Consider the following 19256-nt stretch of genomic DNA (forward strand, 5'->3'; position numbering starts at 1 on the left):
CAGCCCTCATCTGCATCTGTGGTACAGTCTACATATTATAGAAGACATTCTCTTTCATAGCAGATAACCTCTAAAGCAACACGTGTCAGTGATCCGTGGTGATGACTTTCAGGGATTATATAATTGCAGGAAGTGATATGAAGTCTGTGTCTCGGCAAACCTGCTGAGAACTGCAGTCCAATGGTTCAAAACAACAGCTGTCCTTTGGATGACACTAAAACTATCTCTAAGCCATCCACCTACACAAACACATCTGTAATGAGGCCTCTTCTGACAGTGCAGAGGTCTGGCCTTCTGTCCAGCACTGGAATGGTGTGACATTTAGTTTAAGGCACAGATCAAAGCAGGAAATAGTCGTGACCTTTTTGTATCTACTTGCATAATTTAATTAAATCAGGAATTTCAGAGCAGTGTGAAATGTTCTCAGCAAAGTCCTGCTTTTATTGCGTTACCGAGAAATCCCTTCCAACCGACCACATTCTCCATCTCATTTAGAGATGCGCCGACAAGCGGGTGGCTGAAGTATTTCTTAAGGGAAAATATGACTGAGGAAGAAAATACAGGGAGTCTAATAATTTCCATTTTCCAAAAATGTTGAAAACATTCCAAAAGAACAAATTTTAGGCCACAGTATGAGCCATATCTACTTGACTAAAGTGCAGCATATTTCAGTACTTGACCACCAGTTGACCTTTTACTTCATTAAATCACGATTTACCTGCTGTCATTTAATGCAGACAAAATTAGATCTAATACCAGCCTGTACATATACCGCTCATAAGTTTTAGAATGCCCCAGTTTTTCAAGTATTTTATTGAAATTCAAGTAGTTTAAGTCCAATGGATAGTTTGAAATGGTACAAAGCAACCTCCAAGTGCCACACATTTATGGGAATTTCTGCAACAGAGTTTGTTAAGAATCCTCTGAAGAATATTTGATTTCCATTGACGAAAGAATGCCACATGTGTTCAGCTGTTAGAGTTTTTTTAAAACTTCATTTGTTTATTTGTTCTATGCTATCATTTCAGAGGACAATGAGACATTAACATGCATCATTTCCAAATAAAAAAGAAAGAAGAATTGGGGTGTTCTAAAACTTTTGACTGGTAGTGTACATATTGAAATAGTTTAAGTCAAAACTGAACTAATTTATACTTTGTGCAGGCTATTGCTGTTCCTCCTGATTACAAACATCAGGTCTACATTGTGGCAAAGAAAAAGCAAAATCAGAACAAGAAGTTTTACCAAACTTGGACCGCCCGGCGACAAAGATGACCCCTGTGACCTTGAAAATGAGGTCACGGTCACCAAATGCGAACTTGACCTGTGTCTTATTATGGTACACCTGTGTACCAAATATGGTGAGGCTACATCAGTATTTTATGGAGTTATCACGCGGAAACCAAATTGTTACAGACAAACAAACAAGCAAGCAAGCAAGACCATGCAGCTGAAAACAATACCTTCCGGAAAACGCAGTTTTGCCGGGCGGTAATAAGACACTCCCAGCAGCATTGTGAACACAGCCTCAGTGAGAATTCATTGTGCTGGGGACACACAGCAGGCGCTCCGCATGGCAACCTGCTGATTATCCACCCACATTTTCATCTAAGAGAAAGCAGCTGTTGACTGCACCACGGTTACTTTAAAATAGCCACATTAGCTAATTTGTATTTTCAGCGACGCGGGCCATTGTGCACTATCTCTGTGAAACAACTGAATGAAACAGAACTGTGAAATGAAAAGGCCAATGCCAGAAAAATCGTGCTGGTTTGAATTACAGAAGTTTGAGAAATCTTGTACAAGTTTTTGCTTACAGATTTGAATGTGTGAACAAAACACAGAGGAAAATGTAAGAATGGAGAAAGACAAAGAAGGCTGATGGTATGCGATTGAAGCTGATCAGATGGTTAAGCACCTATACTGACAACAAAAATGACTTGAAATTAAACCTAAACTGAAAACCTCAAGGAGCTTTATACATGTAACCAAATAGTTTACAGAGCTGCGAAGTTAACTGGTGCAGCCAAAATCAACCTGCGGCTCAGAATCAAACACAAAAGACGCAAAGATGAACTCCTCGCTGTAAATCTACCACCCTAAAATACGTCTGTCTGAGCCTAAAAGCAGGCGCCTCATCACAGGAACAGCTTGGTTAGCGTGCAGGGTTGGGGCACTGGTCCAATCAGCCAGGGCAGGAGGAGGAACAATAAAAAGTATGGGATCCAAATGTAGGCACTAATTCAGTACAGGAGGTCTCATATACCAATTTATCAATGAGTACATCGGAATAGGAGCACAGAGTCAAAACACAATGATTATAAAATATAACCGCTTGTCCCTTATGGAGTTTTTGTGTGGACCTCTGTGCTCCCATTTGTTTTGCCAAGGCAAACAAATTGCACATTCATTTATTTTAAACAGTATTATCTTCCTTTCAACATCTCGAGTTTATTTAGCATTTAAAATGTGTCTGTTTCCAGCTGGTTTAGTCACATCGTTCTGGGCTTGTCCTGCTGCGTACAGAGCTAACATGCCCAGTGACCAAGCTACATGACAAATGACAACACAAAGACAGCTGAAAAAACAATAAGCATGACTAAAATTGACTCAGTTTTATTGGCTGTGCGTGTCAACTCTTAAATTTGCATATTGCTTTGACTGTCCCAAAAAACATTAACTTCTCTTGGCAGCTTCTGTGTTGAAAGAAAAGTTCATGAACACAATGTCAAGGCAAATTAACGGGATGTAATGAAATGCCAATTTGGTCTGATTATCAGGTTTGTATTTCTGACATGTTTGACTATTTGGGAGCATTAAAATCGAGCCAACATCCTGAACAACACGTTCTAATATATTTAGCTTTATGATGTTTTTAGGGATACCATTTTCACAAAAAAGTTCCCAGATATAGGTTAAGTCTAAACTGGAATTGTAGGCACCTGGCAGGTTTCTTTACTAAAAACAACGGCCAGTTTCTGCTTGAAAAAGAGGTGACACAGGAAGTTGTGTTTTGTAGAATAAAATCAATAAGCACAAAAGGCTAAAGGAAGCCAACTCCAGGTTATGCAGTTTGGATAATCACTTGTTTCCATTTATTATGTACAGTATATAGTGAGCAGAGGCAGTCTTTTATGTAGTTTCTGTCTGTAGATTTGTTGAAAACATATCTTGCTCAAGGGCAAACTGGTAGGAAAGAGCCAAGCTATTTGTTCTGATTTGTCTTTTGGGCATAAAGCAGATCGAGTTCCAAGAAAATGTCAAAGTCAAAAGGTTGTACTCTGTAATTAGTGGCTGGAGCCAGAGGATTTCAATAATTCCAACTGCTCCTCTACAAAACAAACCTCAACAGAACTCATTTTAAGAACAAAATAGTCGTCTTTTTTCATTCAGTCTCACAAATCACAAATGTCTGCCCAGGGAATGGTCACAGTTGTTCATGATGCAGATTGACCTTTACAGCAATTTTCCATGTGTCGACACCTGGGCAGGAAGGTGCAGAGAAGTGAATCTAACTCTAGCAGTGAGAAGAAAACGACTCCGACTGCATATTAGCAGGACTGAGAGTCTACAGCAGTGCCAGCAGCTCTGCAGAAATCCAGTTCCACCAAATTACATTCTTGTATAACTTAATTGTTTTTGAAATTACATTATGGTGACAACATAATTGCAGCTGGATTATCTTCATAAGCAATGTTTTTTTTTGTTTGTTTTGTTTTTTTTAAATTTTACTGAAGGAAGTGTTAAATGTCTGAACTGCACCAGACTCATTAGAAGATGGTCGGGGGGATGGAAGGCGCACAGAGTGAACAACCCTAACACACGAACTGATGGGAGTCTGTTGTTAGGTTTAGGCACCTCAAGCACTTTGTATAAGGCCAGGGAAAAATCATGGTTTTGTAGATTAGTAAGCATATTGTGGTGGAAGTCTCTGTAAACTTTGTTTGCATTTTTTTTCCCACGCCACGACCTTTCAACATCATTTAGTAAGCGGTGCCAGTTCCTAAACATGAACAAAAAGAACGTTTAATCACATTTTTGTCCTTAAAAGTGACTATTTGGCAAAATCTAACCTTTTTGTGGTACTGATATGTCTGTTGTTCACATATGTACGACTTGCTAAATGTGTAACCTCACATTTCCTCATGGTATTAACAGAGAGCACTGTAGCGCCATAATTCAGCGCTCGATTTAGACGGTCGCCAGGTCGCCATTTGCGACTAAAAACGTCGCAAATGGCAACCTGGCGACCGTCGAAATCGAGCGCTCGATCGAGCTGAACCGCCTATCATGTTTTCTTCATGGAGGCAGCCACTTTGTATGATGTCATCAACCTGCCATGATTCCCGGCGCTCGCGGCGACCTGGCGACCGTCTAAATCAAGCGCTGTAATTACCCGTTTCCTTCAAAAGCAATTTCTTTTAGAAAGCATTAGCTGTTGCAAATTAGACAAATTACACAGGACTCTAAGCATATGGGCACAACAGGGCTTTGAACTTACCATACTATGCTATAAAAAGCAAAAACTATACCTGAATTCAATTTTGTTTGAAGTAGTCTTCTTGTGTAGCACCACAACAGCTCCAAGTGCTCCCATCCATCCATCCATCCATCCATCCGTTCTCTATACACCGTGGGGGGTGCTGAAGTCTATCCCAGCTGACTCAGGCGAAGGCAGGGGACACCCTGGACAGGTCACCAGTCTGTCACAGGGCTACATATACAGACACACAATCACACTCACATTCACACCTACGGACAATTTAGAGTAACCAATTAACCTCAGCATGTTTTTGGACTGTGGGAGGAAGCCGGAGTACCCGGAGAAAACCCACCCATGCACAGGGAGAGTGATCCCACTGGATCTTCTCTGTTGTGTCAAAACAGGAACTGGTCTCTATGAATTTCACTTTTGGGGAAGAGAAAGAAGTCACCTGGAGCCAAATCTGCCAATAAGGGCAGGTGGAAGGAGAACAAACCGGTTATTGTTGCCAAAAAACTGAATGTGACAGTGGAACTCAGCATTGACAGTCTGACACTCATAACCCAACTCTTGTCAGCAGTGACGAGCCTCCACTTGAAGGGTGCATCAGTTGAATTTGATGTTTGCTCTCAATAAGGTCCATGGTAAATACACAATGCACACCAGCATCTGGTCACGCGGACTTCTAAGAGAGTGTTCCAAACAAGGAATCACAGAAATCATTTGTCTCTTGGAAAAATGGATATTTGTATTGAATCTTAATGAAAATACATGTTAGGAAAAGAAGAAGACAGGACGAGGAGGCAGAAGTAAAGGGAGGGTGGGTGGGGCATGAGGAACAAGAAGGAACAAGTGGGACAAGATGTACGATGCTCCGGGACTTCAGCTAAACATTTCATCTCCATCTGAATACTTGAGATATTTCCGTCTGGACCACAGCAGTTTACCAACATCTCTTTAGAACTGTAAAGAACTAAACTGGTTCTCTTTCGTTTCCACAGGGTTCGCATTTAATTTGGGAGTTTGTGCACAATTTTAAAAGTTGGTTGATTCAATAAAAACGGCAGTGCAGTGGTCCTGGAAGAGAGAGGAACTTGGAATGTTCAAGAACAAACAGAACACTTAATTTCTGGGAGAATGAAGAGACAAACAAGTAGACAGATGCAGGAACGGAAGAGACTGAAACTAAGAGAAAATCAGACTTTGGCTTTGACATAGCAGGAGTTGGATGCAGAGTCGCATCTTGGCTGGAGGGTCCAGCTCCTCTTGGCCCTCCCTGTTTCCCATCTCTGGATGCACCCATGAAGCGGGACGAGGGGAGGCAGACAGCAGGCTGATGCGAGTGTGTGTGAGAGAGAGCGATAGCAGCCGGCAGAGACGATAACAGCTGAATCAGGGAGAAACGGGGCCAAAAGTGGGATCTGCCCTCACCTAATGAAGCACCATAAATACAACAGACAACTTTCCTTTCTCTTTCTCCTTTGTCTTTTTCTTACTTTGCCAACTGCTGTGGATCAGCCACACACACATCCACACACAGACATACAAAATTCTATATTCAATAGCTTCCTTTACAGTATCGGCTTTACTGGAGATAATACTATTCCATGGACACGCGCCAGACGAGAGCCTTCACGCTCAAACACACCCGCAAACACCAATAGCCTGTGACTAACTGCATTCTCATGAGGCTGAATTTGAATAAATCCTAACACAACAATGACACCTACTGGCCAACAAAGACCACATGGACACAAGAGCAACCTTTGCACGAGAATGGAGACCATGTAAAGCCTAAGGAGTGCATGCTCGATACACCGCACTGTTTTGGATGACAGCAAAAAGTGCTGAATAGGAGAGGATAAATATAGCAATCTTGATTTATTAAGAGGGTTATTTGGTGCCTTGCCCCCAATCTGAATCGTCTCATGGTTGGATTTCTTGCTCACTACAGTAGCCCCTGCCTAATTAATTTTAAATCTCCTTGCCTAATTCAAAATGTCTGAGCCTCATTGAGAATGCTGGAGTTGTAAACGGCTGCAAATGAAGAAACCGTGTTGCTGAAGTCAAAGAACATTTCATCTGAAAGGCAGATAATCAGCCGGTTAATCTCACAACATCTGAACTAAAGAGCTGCAGACAGACCAGCCATGTCTCTTCACATTATAGAGAATAAAATCAGGCTGTTACAGTATCTTATAGAGCCTGATAATTGAAATAAAGACAAATACTTCACATGTGAATATATTATCATTTCAAGCAGACAGACTGATAACTTCATGTTTGAGTATGGTGTGATGGTCTTCTTTCCTAGAACTTTTGGAGGTGATGAAGGTTTGTTCAGACTATTTTGTGCCCCAGCAGAAGCTGTAGCCATCCTCGTGACATTTAAGCTGCTAAAACAGGATTTCAACTATATTGTGCCATGAAGCAAAACCCAAGCTAATGAGATTCATTTCAGGTTAACAGCTTTTTAAGTCTGGGTGACTCAGTTTCACAATAAATCTGCTTAAATTGTGGAGCGCTTAAGTGAATAAATGGTTGTGAAATCCTTCTCTGTTTAAGAACCAAGTCTCTGTCCTTGACTGTGTGAATGTGACTCCCGCTGGCTTTTGTGCTGAGCAGCTCATTTCACCAGTCTTTATCCCCTTTCATCGGCCATTCCTCCCAAATCAGCGAATTTAGCTTCATTGACTGACGCGGCACACCGGCTTAACATTAAAGGAAATATTTCTCAAGACATTGAAAACCACGATCCCCTGTGTCTTATTGCTATTATCTGACTATAAAAGGCAATGATTGCTTTTTTTGCAAGTACAAAGGAGAGAGTTTTTTTTTTTTTTTTTGCTTTGTCACTGATGTTTGTATTTTAATGGAATTACACAAAGGGATCCTGATCATTTTTCAAAAGAGCGTGCCCATCAAAAGCCAATGACTGAGATGTCAGCAGGAATTGATTTCTTTCAGCTGAGTTTCAAAGATAAAAAGAGAAACACAGAAATCAGAAAAGTTTTTTTTAAACAAAGAACATCAACGTATCAGTTAAATTTTTTGTGTTTTTTTTTAAACTATGGTTGTTCCTGGAAGCTTAATGTCTGTAGATTCTCTGTCTTCCAGGTCTTGGTAATCCTGAGTGCGCCAGAAGAAGGTCAGTGAACTTGTTTTTGGTTTTTCGGGGCCACCTCTCAGCCGCATACACTTCAGTCCTGACATCTCTCCCCAGGTAGCTGGGTGCTTTTACTATGCTAACCAGTGCTTCCTTGCATTCTGTCTCCCCCACAACCCAGAAATCTTTCCCCTTCCACCACTGTGAGGGATCTTCCTAGTACTTTGACACAAGATGCATGGAGAAAGGATGCTTTAATAGGAGCTTAGAGTGAGGAAGCCTACAGGAGTTTTTTTTTTTTAATCAAGTAGCATTAGAAATAGATGTTCAACCCAGTCTCCACAAATTACTTTCCTGTGCTACAAAATTGCATTTTCAATTATGTTTTAAGAGAAGCATATTTCTGTCCAGATTCCTTATTTTTTTTTGCAACATATCACCAATATGTTTCTGATAAACACACATCAACTCCTTTTCAGCCAACCAATCATATATTAGATGGGGCTTGATTTATCACTCTGACAAATCAGGAAATTGTAGTAAAACAAATCATGTTTTACATCAAACTCAATCCTAAACTTAATAAAGTAATTTTGGTGCCTTAACTTAACGAGTGTCTACTCAGTAAACAACAACAGGCAACTTAACTAAGTCTAACACTGACGGTCTTTCACCGGGTGAGAATCAGAGCCTCCATCCTTCTCTCCTACCTCCTCCAGTGGACGTTGTAGCTTTACAACCGTGGATGTCACAAGTGAGAAAACACATTTATTTCATAATGAAAATAGTTTTCCTCAAGGTGTAACTTAGAATGCAGTTTGGTTGGAACTCCCCACTGGTCAATGAGAACTTAGGAAGCCTCTATGATGAGGGAAATACCTTCAAGAACCAAACAGAAGCAGTTGCTCTACACTGGAATCATTTTCTTATTCTTCAACAGGGTACTATATTGCTACTACATGAGCTTAGGTACAGAAAGTACATGAGGTCAGAGCATGTGCTGGATACTGGACGCAAAGAGGTCAGCCACACAAAACTTGCTCAAGCAGCACATACAAAGTTCTCTCTGAGTTTATAGGGGTATCATATAGTACTTCTTGGTTGGCCGACTGGAAAAATAATCATTGACTTTCACGCCATGATGACTTCCAAGATAAAACTCCATTTTGAAAAATATTGGGACGAAGTGAGGCGTCCTGCCTTTCCAAAGAATTAGACACTGATCAGCAGATATAATGAAGTCTAAATCTAAAGTAGCAGGCTTTTTCAAAAAAGGAAAAAGAAAAACTTTCCTTTAAAGTTCCCTCATCTTTTTTCAGCTATTTCTTCTAATCCTATCTGCAATTAATTATGTAATGCATCTTTTTGTTTTTTTACAGTCAAGTATTCCCCAAGTATCCTTTTTTTCTAGCTCATTCACTTTCCCATTGTCTTTCTCATCGCCCACCCATGTTTTGAATCAATACACTATTCCTTCTGCCTGTTTTGCTGCCAGCCCATTTCTCTCCATCTGTCTGTCAGTCTGTTTGTTCTTCCTCTCTGTACAGCATATACCACAGTTGGCTCGCTCACCTTCCATCCCTGTTGCTCATCTCCGGCAGATGATCACTGTTTGTCATACAAACACTCAATGAAAGCAGTTTCATAGGAGCCAGAAATCACTTTGCTGGCGGAGTAAAACCTCGATAGATCGAGTAAAGTGACTGTAAATATCAGTGGACTAATGCCCACTGAAGAGGGTAACATGGAGGCTAACTTACTTTAGCTTTGCATTTGGCACTTTTGCACAGAGAAGTGAAACTCTTCTTTAAATGAAGTATGGCGGACCCAATAACAACACAAGTGTCAGTTCCCTGGAGCTAGATCTTGTGTCCCGTGGCTTTTTGCTAAAGCTACCCACAGATGACTTACGTTATGATGGCCCAAAGCACACAATGCCGATCAATACTGAGCTGAGTGACTGTCAGTGTGAGTGATTGTTTGCGCCCCTGGATGTTCACAGGCAACAGAAAACAAATGCTTTCTCTGAAATATCCTGTCAATGCATAATATGGTGGTTACATAGTGTTTACAGGTGACAGAAAAAACACTGTGATCCTGTAATACACAAAGATTACACCTGAGCTGGTTTATGGTTTAAACAAAGGGACAGGGTTCATAAGATAATGGAAACATAAAGATGAAAATATTAGAAAAATAACATGCTTCCAAAAATTCAAGAAGGGATAAATATAGTAGCATGAATAGGGATAAAGAAAGAGAAAACATGTTGATGTATGCAGAATCTCTCCAGAGTGTTGCAGTCTGCTGGGAATGACCGGGGGAGCACGACAGAACATGAATACTGGATGAACAAAGACGCTGTAGGATGAGACAGCTCTGTGAATTTTAAGAGTGAAGGAAGGACAGAGGTGACATCTGAGGCCATGCTGCCAAACACAGTGACAACGACATCGTCCTTTGCTATGACGAAATAATGGGCTGGACATGCCTCAAGAGTAAAGCCACTGGTATGCTTTCCACAACCGCGAGTACGTGATAATCCGCTAGAGTCTATGACATGAAGTTCGTCATCTCTTCAAGTCTGCAAGACTCGGTGCAGAGCCCGAAACTTGTGTCCAAACAGACATGACCTATTGCATGATGTCTGTGTAGGTTCTCATTCATCCAGGTCATGGTTATCCAAAGTAGTTTAAATCAATCCACTGGACTTTGAGAAAGTTCCTTGAAGACGTTTCACCTCTCATCCAAGAGGCTTCTTCAGTTCTGGTGGTGGTTGGTGTTGCCTCAGCTTTTAAACCTCTGTGTTGGAATAATAGCCCTGGACACACCTCACAGAGGTGTAAAAGCTAAGGCAACACCAACCACCACCAGAACTGAAGAAGCCTCTTGGATGAGAGGGGAAACGTCTTCAAGGAACTTTCTTAAAGTCCAGTGGATTGATTTAAACTACTTTGGATGACCTATTGCATGTATGCAAGTAGACTCCAAGCAGGCTAGAAATTAATATAATAGCAATGTTGTTCAAGTTGTCTGCAGAGTATGATTGAGGTCTAAGGGTCTGGTGCGCCTTCTGTAGACCTTTTTTTTTTTTTTACAGATTTACATAATAAAGTTACTGGGCCATTACCTAGTCACTTGCTATATGCCCCAATTATTAGTCCTACAGACAGGTTAAAGTATATAATGAAAGGGGATATGTTTTGAAAAGGGCACTGTGAAACTTGGTTTGGGTTTACCACTTTCTGCCATTTTTACAGAGCACGGGATCCAAATTTGAGCAGCAGGATGGATGTGTGATGCTCTGTCGTCTACAGCAACAACAACCACGTCTGATATAATGAAACACCAATCTGCTGATGTAAATTCTACTTCAGACTTGATTAGAATACTCAAAGAGATGATTCGCTAATCAGGTGCTGCCACAAAACCCTTTGCTTTGCATATTGTAAGACAGTTTCTTTGCTTTTTTTTTTCCCAGTCATTGCTCAGTGAATAATGAGTTGCAAAGTGAGACAAAGTTTGTTTAAAGGACACAAGATGCAAGTTACCACATTGTCTTTAATGTGAGCCTTAACTGGATTCTACTCAGGGGACACGTGGGTGAATATCTGTGACAGACATCTTAAATAGTTCCCTTTTTTTTGTTTTTTACAACACTGGAACATGCAAAAGACAGACAAAGCCACCGGACAGCTTCAGTCCATTGACTCTGGAATTCTAAAATAATTCCCTCATTTAGTGTTTGGGTGATGGCGGAGAAGAGCGCTGTCTAATATAGTGGCCCAAGAGCTCCCATAGGTGTTCAGCTGGCTTAAGATTTGGTGGTTGTAAGAGTCACATAATTTTAAAGTAAATCAAACAGTTCAGTGTCCCCTAATGCTTTATGGATGGAGGCATTGTCATTCTGTAAACGATAGCTCCCATCAGAATAGAAATGTCTCATAATAAGACAGAACAGTGTTGTATTGATTAGCAGTGACCCCTCCCTCTGAGGGAACAAGTAGAAACAAACCATGCCAGCAAACACAGTATAACAAAGCCACTGGATTCCACCTACTGTGGAGATCAGCATTTGAGGTTTTTTCAATTTCCCATCCATTTATATGTATTCCAAAGAAGAAGAAAAATGGCAAAAAAATCAGTATGAAAGGAACTGAGAGGCAGGAAGTCAAGTTACAGAAAGACATATTGTGCAAAAATGCAAACTAAAATGAGTAGCTCTGTAATTTTTAAAAAATAAAAAGGAAGGCTGTAGCTTTGTCTTCAAAAACCTTCTTCTAAAGGATGATTATTCAGGCTGGCTCGAAGCACTGCCAGTTGGTTTATAACTGATGGGATCCATCCTCGTACAAAAACCCACTAGTTGAGCACAAGCACACATTGCCTAGATTAATTAAAGGAGTTGGCCTCTCCTTTCCAGAACACGCTCATGTCAAAACAAAAATGAAAAGCTCTTTTAGTCATGCGCTCAGAGCAATTTAATGGGTTTTATTTTCCATTGACTTTCCACAATTACAGACATTTAACGGTGACTAAATCAGACACTGAATGTCACGTCTGCTTTCTGTGCTTATTCACTGATGCATTATGATGGAGTTCTTTTTATTAACTGTAGAATCTTTAGTGCATCTCTTTCACTTATTATCTGCCACTCTTGAGTTTCTTTGTTAATTTCTAATGCAGCAATATGAAGAAGTTTGGTTGAAATATCTATCAGCTTCAGCTAAGCTGTTCAGGAAAATGCATTGTGTTTTAGTTATTTGGCCAATTAATAGGCAGCTTCTCTATAATAATGATTTTCAAAGCTCACTTCACGTGCATGTCAGTTTCCCAAAAAGCTCCTCACAACATATATCTGTTGTATCACCTAAACCATCCCCTGGTATCAAGATATTTTATTAAACATAAACCAAAAACGTGACATTTTCCATCTTCATAAGATGTTTCTGTTGGGCTTATTACCTCCGCCAAGGAGGTTATGCGATCGGGTCCGTTTATTTATTTGTCTGTCTGTGTGCGTGTCTGTGGACAGGATTTCTCGGAAACTACTTGTCGGATCTTCACGAAATTTTCACCAGAGGTGGATCTTGGCCCAGGGAAGACTCCATTCAAATTATGTGTTGATCCGGATAAGGATCTGGATTCTGGATCCGGATTTAGATTTTCCAATTTCATATCATATCTCCAAAACTATACCATCCACATCTTCCCTTGGCGGAGGTCAGAAATCTTGGATTGCTCTTGTTCACTAACATACTATTCTAGTAAAAATGTTCGCCACCTTCAAGTTAAATGGATTATTGTGGGAGAGTGCTCATTATGCAATTATGGGAATATGTGCAGCCATGAAATTTGGCGTCAAGACTACGATCTTATCTTTCAGTCACAAGTTTATACTGCAGGGAGCCGGCTGTGGCAATAATTAGCAACTTCAAGAATTCGTCCCCTAAAGCAGCATTAGGCAGGCTCTAACGCTGAAGTCCACTCTAACTGCCTTAAAGGGTGTGTTGGATACACACTGTGTTGCAGTGAAACAAATGTAGCAGCAGCATCGAGTCGACTGCCTGAACTAGCTGTCAAGCTTTGCTTCATTTAAGCTGAGCTCGCATCTCAGTATTAGTGCAATCCCTTTTGGCTTTAAAACAGAGATAAGAGAGCTCTCCTGCAACCACTAACTACCTTCACACAGTGCCAATGGGATCAGCTGAGTCTAGCTAGCCTTCTGTGAACAGGGCCAATGCGTTTAATGGTGATTATGGGCATCACAGCGTTGCCAGAAAGAAGTTTGTCAGACAGACTATTTCTTTGGAATCAAGCATTTGCTCAGTGGTTTTGAGGTATTGTAGTAATATTGCTGTATTAGGTGACTAAAAAAAGCCATTTCTGAAGAGTTTTGCAACTTCATTTTTTTTTTGCAGCTGCAACACAAAACTTTATATCCAACTTGATGTTTCAAGACAGAGATTTAAACAGATTCTGCTTGACTGTGATAAACACAAATGGTCTTTCTTTAATGAATAGCCTCACAAGACAGTGATGACACCAGCAGCTACTGCAGTCAGTGAAGAAAATCATTGTTGCCATTGTGTTTCATTTTTAGTGTTGAGCACGAGGCCAAAGGACTGTACAGTCCACAAATGATACAGGTGGTTAAAAAAGCATTAAAGAATTAGGTTTGTAATAAGGGTCCATTGTTTTTTATCCTTTTTTTGTCATGTTGGTCTCGGCCTGAGCCTCTTAGGATAATTCTCATTCTTGGTCTAAACCCTGTGTTGGATTCCAGTTGCCTCTCATTCCCTTTACTAATTATAGCCACTTAAAAGGGGGTTGATTGGTTAAGTATGATTTCCACTTGAATTTTGGGAGACTTTTGTTGAAGTTCAATTTCCTGCTGCCAGTTTAAAGTGCACGTGTGGTGGTGAGAACAATTACCCGCATGTTTCTATTAATATCCACCTGCTAATGTGCAGTTGCTTCAGAACGTATTCAGATCTCATCGTATGTACACAACTTAGTGTGTTGTACATTTCATTTTAAACAGAAAACAATGGCAGCGGTTCCAGTCAATGTATGCAGACTTATCAAAAATTAAAAACGGAATCCTCTGGTTTCCACGAGTATTCATACTGTCTTCAGGTATGTCCTATTTGCTGATAATCCTTGACATGTGTCTAGAACTTGGCTGGAGTCCATCTGTGGCAAATTAATAGATTGAAAAGGTCCCACAATCCTTGCTGCATTTGAAGACAAAAACTAAAGCAGGAAATCTAAGAAACTCTCTGTGGACTGCCATAACAAAACTATAGTGAGCCCTGCAGATGGATCCGGAAAAGAATATAAAACCATTTCTAACATTTTGGGTGCTTATAGAACTAGTGTTCTCAATAACTTTGAAACAGAAGAAATTGGAAATTACAGGGACTCCCAGTGGAGCCAAATTAAGCAACTGCTAAGTAAATAAGTGGGAGAAATGATAAATGGTTGTATTTATATAGCGCTTTACATGATATGCCACATTCACACACTGATGGCGGAAGCTGCCATGCAAGGCGCTAACCACGACCCACCAGGAGCAATTAGGGGTTCAGTGTCTTGCTCAGGGACACCTCGACATGAACACAACAGGCCGAGGATCAAACCAGCAACCTTCCAGTTAGAAGATGGCCACTCTACCCACTGAGCCATGCTGTATTAACAGAGACATAATACTAGCAATCGAGACCATAAACTCATCAGAAAAATGTTAATTGAGGTTAAAAAAAACAAGTCGTGAGGAAAAGGATTTTTTTCTAATAGATGTCTACAGAATCAAACTTCTTTTTTCCAACCAAAGCAGTTGCCCCCTACTGGCTGTCAGACAGAATGCAGGTTTACAACACTTGGGCGCTGGCTTCACTCTACCTGTAGGCTACGACTATCTCTTATACACAGTCTGTGATCATTGTGCTGTTTTCAGCATATTATGACTCACAGCTTCTTGCAATATTTGTCCGAGGTGACTCAGCATTATTCTATCATTGCACTTCTTGTCCCTCACTCTCTGTAAAGGAGCACAATAAATGTTTAAACTAAAATGTAAAACAGAGAATTATATATTAAAGTCAGGACAGTAAAGTTGCTGACTGCTCAGTCTGAGCCTGGCAAAATATGCGAGTGTGAGGTCGGCTACAACACGCTGAATCCATCTTTGCCCTTTAAGAATCTCCAGTAAAGAAATAATTAAGTCTCTTCATATCATGCTTGAGATGACACGATGGCTCTGCATATTCTGCCAGTGATATGGCTCATTCAGTCCTGCAGACTTTGTGATGAGGCTCTTTCTCTGCATGGTGTGCAAGCCAGTAAAATCAGACGGAGACATGGTGATACATTGTTATTGGTTTTTAATTCTATCCGGGGAGACGGATGAATACGCAACCGGAGAATGGGAATAAACAGAAAGCCACGGTCCAAGAGGTTCTTTTTAATCTCTTCATAAACTGTGAGACTGCAACCTTGAAGTGCCCCCCATCCACATTCATCAAGTCATTCACTGACCCTGGGCTCTGCATCAAAGGCCTGCTCCCATTTCCATTTTCATACCATCTGGCTGAACACCACCTGTGAAAATGAGTTGACAGGTTCACAGAGCAGGACTTTGATTGAATTCCAACAAAAACAATCACTTGTTACGGACTAAAATATGAAGCCCTGGGGTTTTCTCAACTATTGAACAGATTTGATGGAAAGTCCTTTGCATTAATAGCAGGTGTGCAGTAAGCGATGTGTCCCAGAGCCATGAAAACGGCTGCGCGAGTGTTTTAGTAAAGGGAATTTCTAATTTGACTCCACAGCTTTCTGTGAGTGATTAAACACCAGCCTGTCATGCAATGTGTTTCCAATGCGAGGCAAAATTTAACAATAGACCCCCTTAGAAAAGAAATGACTCCTGTATTTGCCAATCAAAAAGCTCAACATATTCTCCCTGGAGAACCCTAAAGAATCAAAAAGAAGAAATGAAGAATTATGGAATGGCAGTGCACCACAGTGAACTCTCAAATGTCTTGGAATTGAAAGAATTTCCACGTGAAAGTGGCCATAAATTTCAGTATGCGGTGGTCAAAGACTAGTGAACACTCTCTGAGGTCACTATTTACTTTTTCCTCAGAAGAATATTACACGTGTTACCATTTTTGTTCCATACTGACTGAGAGCGTAGGGATATAACAGTGCAGCAGCAAAAATCTCAGCAGGGAGGAATGGGAACCCAAGGGAGGCAGCTTTACAGGCTCAGACAGCACTTAGACAAATGGATATTGTATGGCAGATAGGGAATTGTCACGAGGGGGGGTGGATGAAGCACAGCCAAGACGAAGCAAAGCGGCAGCAGCTGGAATGAGAAAACAGGTTGAAGATGAGATTTAGAGGCGACAAGAGGCTGTTATATGTGCAAGAGCAGCCTCTCAGCAAAGCAGGGCTAGTGGATGAGCTGGGAGAGTGGAGAAAAAGAGGAAGCTAAGCTGGAGGAAGGTGTGGGGCATGAAAGCAGGCAGGATGATTTTCATGCAAGGAGAATTTGCTGTACGATGTGCTCGACCTCTTTTAAATCTTAGCAAGCGGAACCACTGTGTCCTTTCTATTCACTTGTGCGTTCACCATTGGGTGGCACAGTGGATTGGTGGTTAGCAGCTAGAAGATCCCTGGTATAAGTAGTCCTGTGATAGACTGGCGACCTGTCCATGGTGTCCCCTGCCTTCGCCTTGACTCAGCTGGGATAGACTCCAGCCCCCTGTGAGCAGTATCGATAATGGATGGATGGATGGATGGATGGATGGATGGATGGATGGATGTTGACCATTGCACATTCTGCTAGGATGTACAAGAAGGCTAGGGGGTGCTACATCTTGAGGCTTAGCCAAGCCAATACACATCTGCTACAGACACAAGCAAACATGTTCTACCTGTGACAAAAATTAAAGCTCCGATAAAATTATTATTTTTTTGTCCGAAAATAAACTGAAAAAAAAAGGGATTTTTTTTCCCCTTCTTGAACAAGCATGACACAAAATAGCTAAAAGCAGGAATGGACTAGCAAATAGGAGTAGGGTTGTAACTGAATCATCCCAAATAGTATGTCCTATGTCTTTTCATAAACACGTTTCCTTAACTTTGATAGAAAATGTCATGAAATTACTTAAAGGTGAGAAGCAAAATTCATGAGACTAATGGACCTTTCAGACAAAGTGCAGTTTGAGCTTGAGGACTTGATGACCAAACTCTAACACGACTAAACCACCAAGTCAGTCAGATATTCTGTATGAAATTATACCTTTTTTTTATGTTGCCAAAATGTAATAGGTCTATAAGCACAAATTCATGACAAAACTTGAGCTACGTTTAAACATATTGCATACCTGCAACAAGCCAGGTCAACCAGTTCAAACACACCTGACAGGCCAACTTGGATGGAAACCTGTAATAAGATTGGGCTTTCCTTGTCTTATTGCACACTTGTGCCTTAGGATTCAGACACAGTATCAGCTGAACACCTCCATGTTTGTCACAGCATGCAGAGGTCAAAGATCAACTAATTTGAGCACTCTGCTTGATGCAGCGACTCACATTGAGCTGCGGTGCTAACTATTGCAAATGATGTTTTTCAGAGTGCAGTGGTGTCATTGATGCATTCTGCCCAGTGTCCCCTTGAGGAGAAGACGGCCATGATGCTCAGAGAATCCAGCTGCACTTACATTAGGCTCCATAATTATATGACAGATGTTGTTGATGTTGGTCCTCTGTGGGGAAGCTACAATGTTTAGTAGATGGATTATTAAAACTGCATGTTTACACTTCGCCCTGTGCGCCCTTTCTGCAGCCTACAGAACCTAGCCTAGCCGCGCTAGACAACCCACGGCAACGAATTTAATTCTCTGCCAGGGTGGGTCTAGTTACCCTCTATAAGGCTCGAGGTTGGATTCTCCTAAAACTGGCCGGACCAATCACCATGAAGTGTAGAGTCAGAAGGCGGGCGTAACTAAGTGACGACAGAGGTGTGACGATTCTGACAGAAACAACCGGCGCACAATAAACAGTTATCTTTCGACTCGGCTTTGGCCACAGCCCTAAAAGATTTGAAGCTAAAATTCAACTTGAAAGATAAACAAAGGATGGCACTGAAGTGTTTCATTGAGAAGAAAGACGTATTTGGACTTATGCCGACGGGATATGGCAAATCCTTAATATACCAGTTGGCTCCGCTGGTTGGGAAGCTAATGGGACTTAGCCACAATCCGCCGGCGCTCTAGGAAATACGCCAGCCTATTCGTTGCTCTGATTGGTTGTATACCTACCCAATTGCTGCAGAGTGATTTGATAGACAACCTTTTAGCCCGCCTCCCTCCCTGTCGAGCGTGCCTAGACCCTTGCGTCTTCAGAGCATGGGTCTAGCGCGGCTAGGCTACAGGTCACCAGTTACAAAAGTGGAACAAAATGAGAACGACTGCTCACACATACTATTATTACGATTGCATGAAAACGATTGCTACAATTATGCAAGACATATACGTAATCTATTACACCTAAAAATGTACTGTATTTGCGCAACTATTCAAAAGTTTGGGGTCACCCAGACAACTTCATGTTTTCCATGAAAACTCACACTTTTATCCATGTGCTAACATAACTGCTCAAGGGTTTTCTAATCATCAGTGAGCCTTTCAACACCATTAGCTAACACCACGTAGCATTGACGGTTGCTGGAAATGTTCCTCTGTACCCCTATGGAGATATTTCATTAAAATCAGCCGTTTCCAGCTATAATAGTCATTTACCACATTAACAATGTCTATACTGCATTTCTGATTAATTTAATGTTATCTTCATTGAAAAAACTGCTTTTCTTTCAAAAATAAGGACATTTGTAAGTGACCGTAAACTTTTTAAACAGTAAGATCCAACCACACTGAATATACAAACATCACCCATCTAAAGACATCCTATCACTCCTTCAAGGACAGACCTATGGTAAACATACTGATTATGATTTGAATATATGTCTGAACTTACTGTATAATCACTGAAAAACCACCACACAGATCAGTACACACCCTAAAATGTTGTAATAGTTTCCTTTCATTTCAGAAAGGATGCTCCTGTGTGTCCTACAGGCTAACGGAGATAAGATAG

This window comes from Acanthochromis polyacanthus, chromosome 3 (genome assembly GCF_021347895.1).
Source record: "Acanthochromis polyacanthus isolate Apoly-LR-REF ecotype Palm Island chromosome 3, KAUST_Apoly_ChrSc, whole genome shotgun sequence".
NCBI lineage: Eukaryota > Metazoa > Chordata > Actinopteri > Pomacentridae > Acanthochromis > Acanthochromis polyacanthus.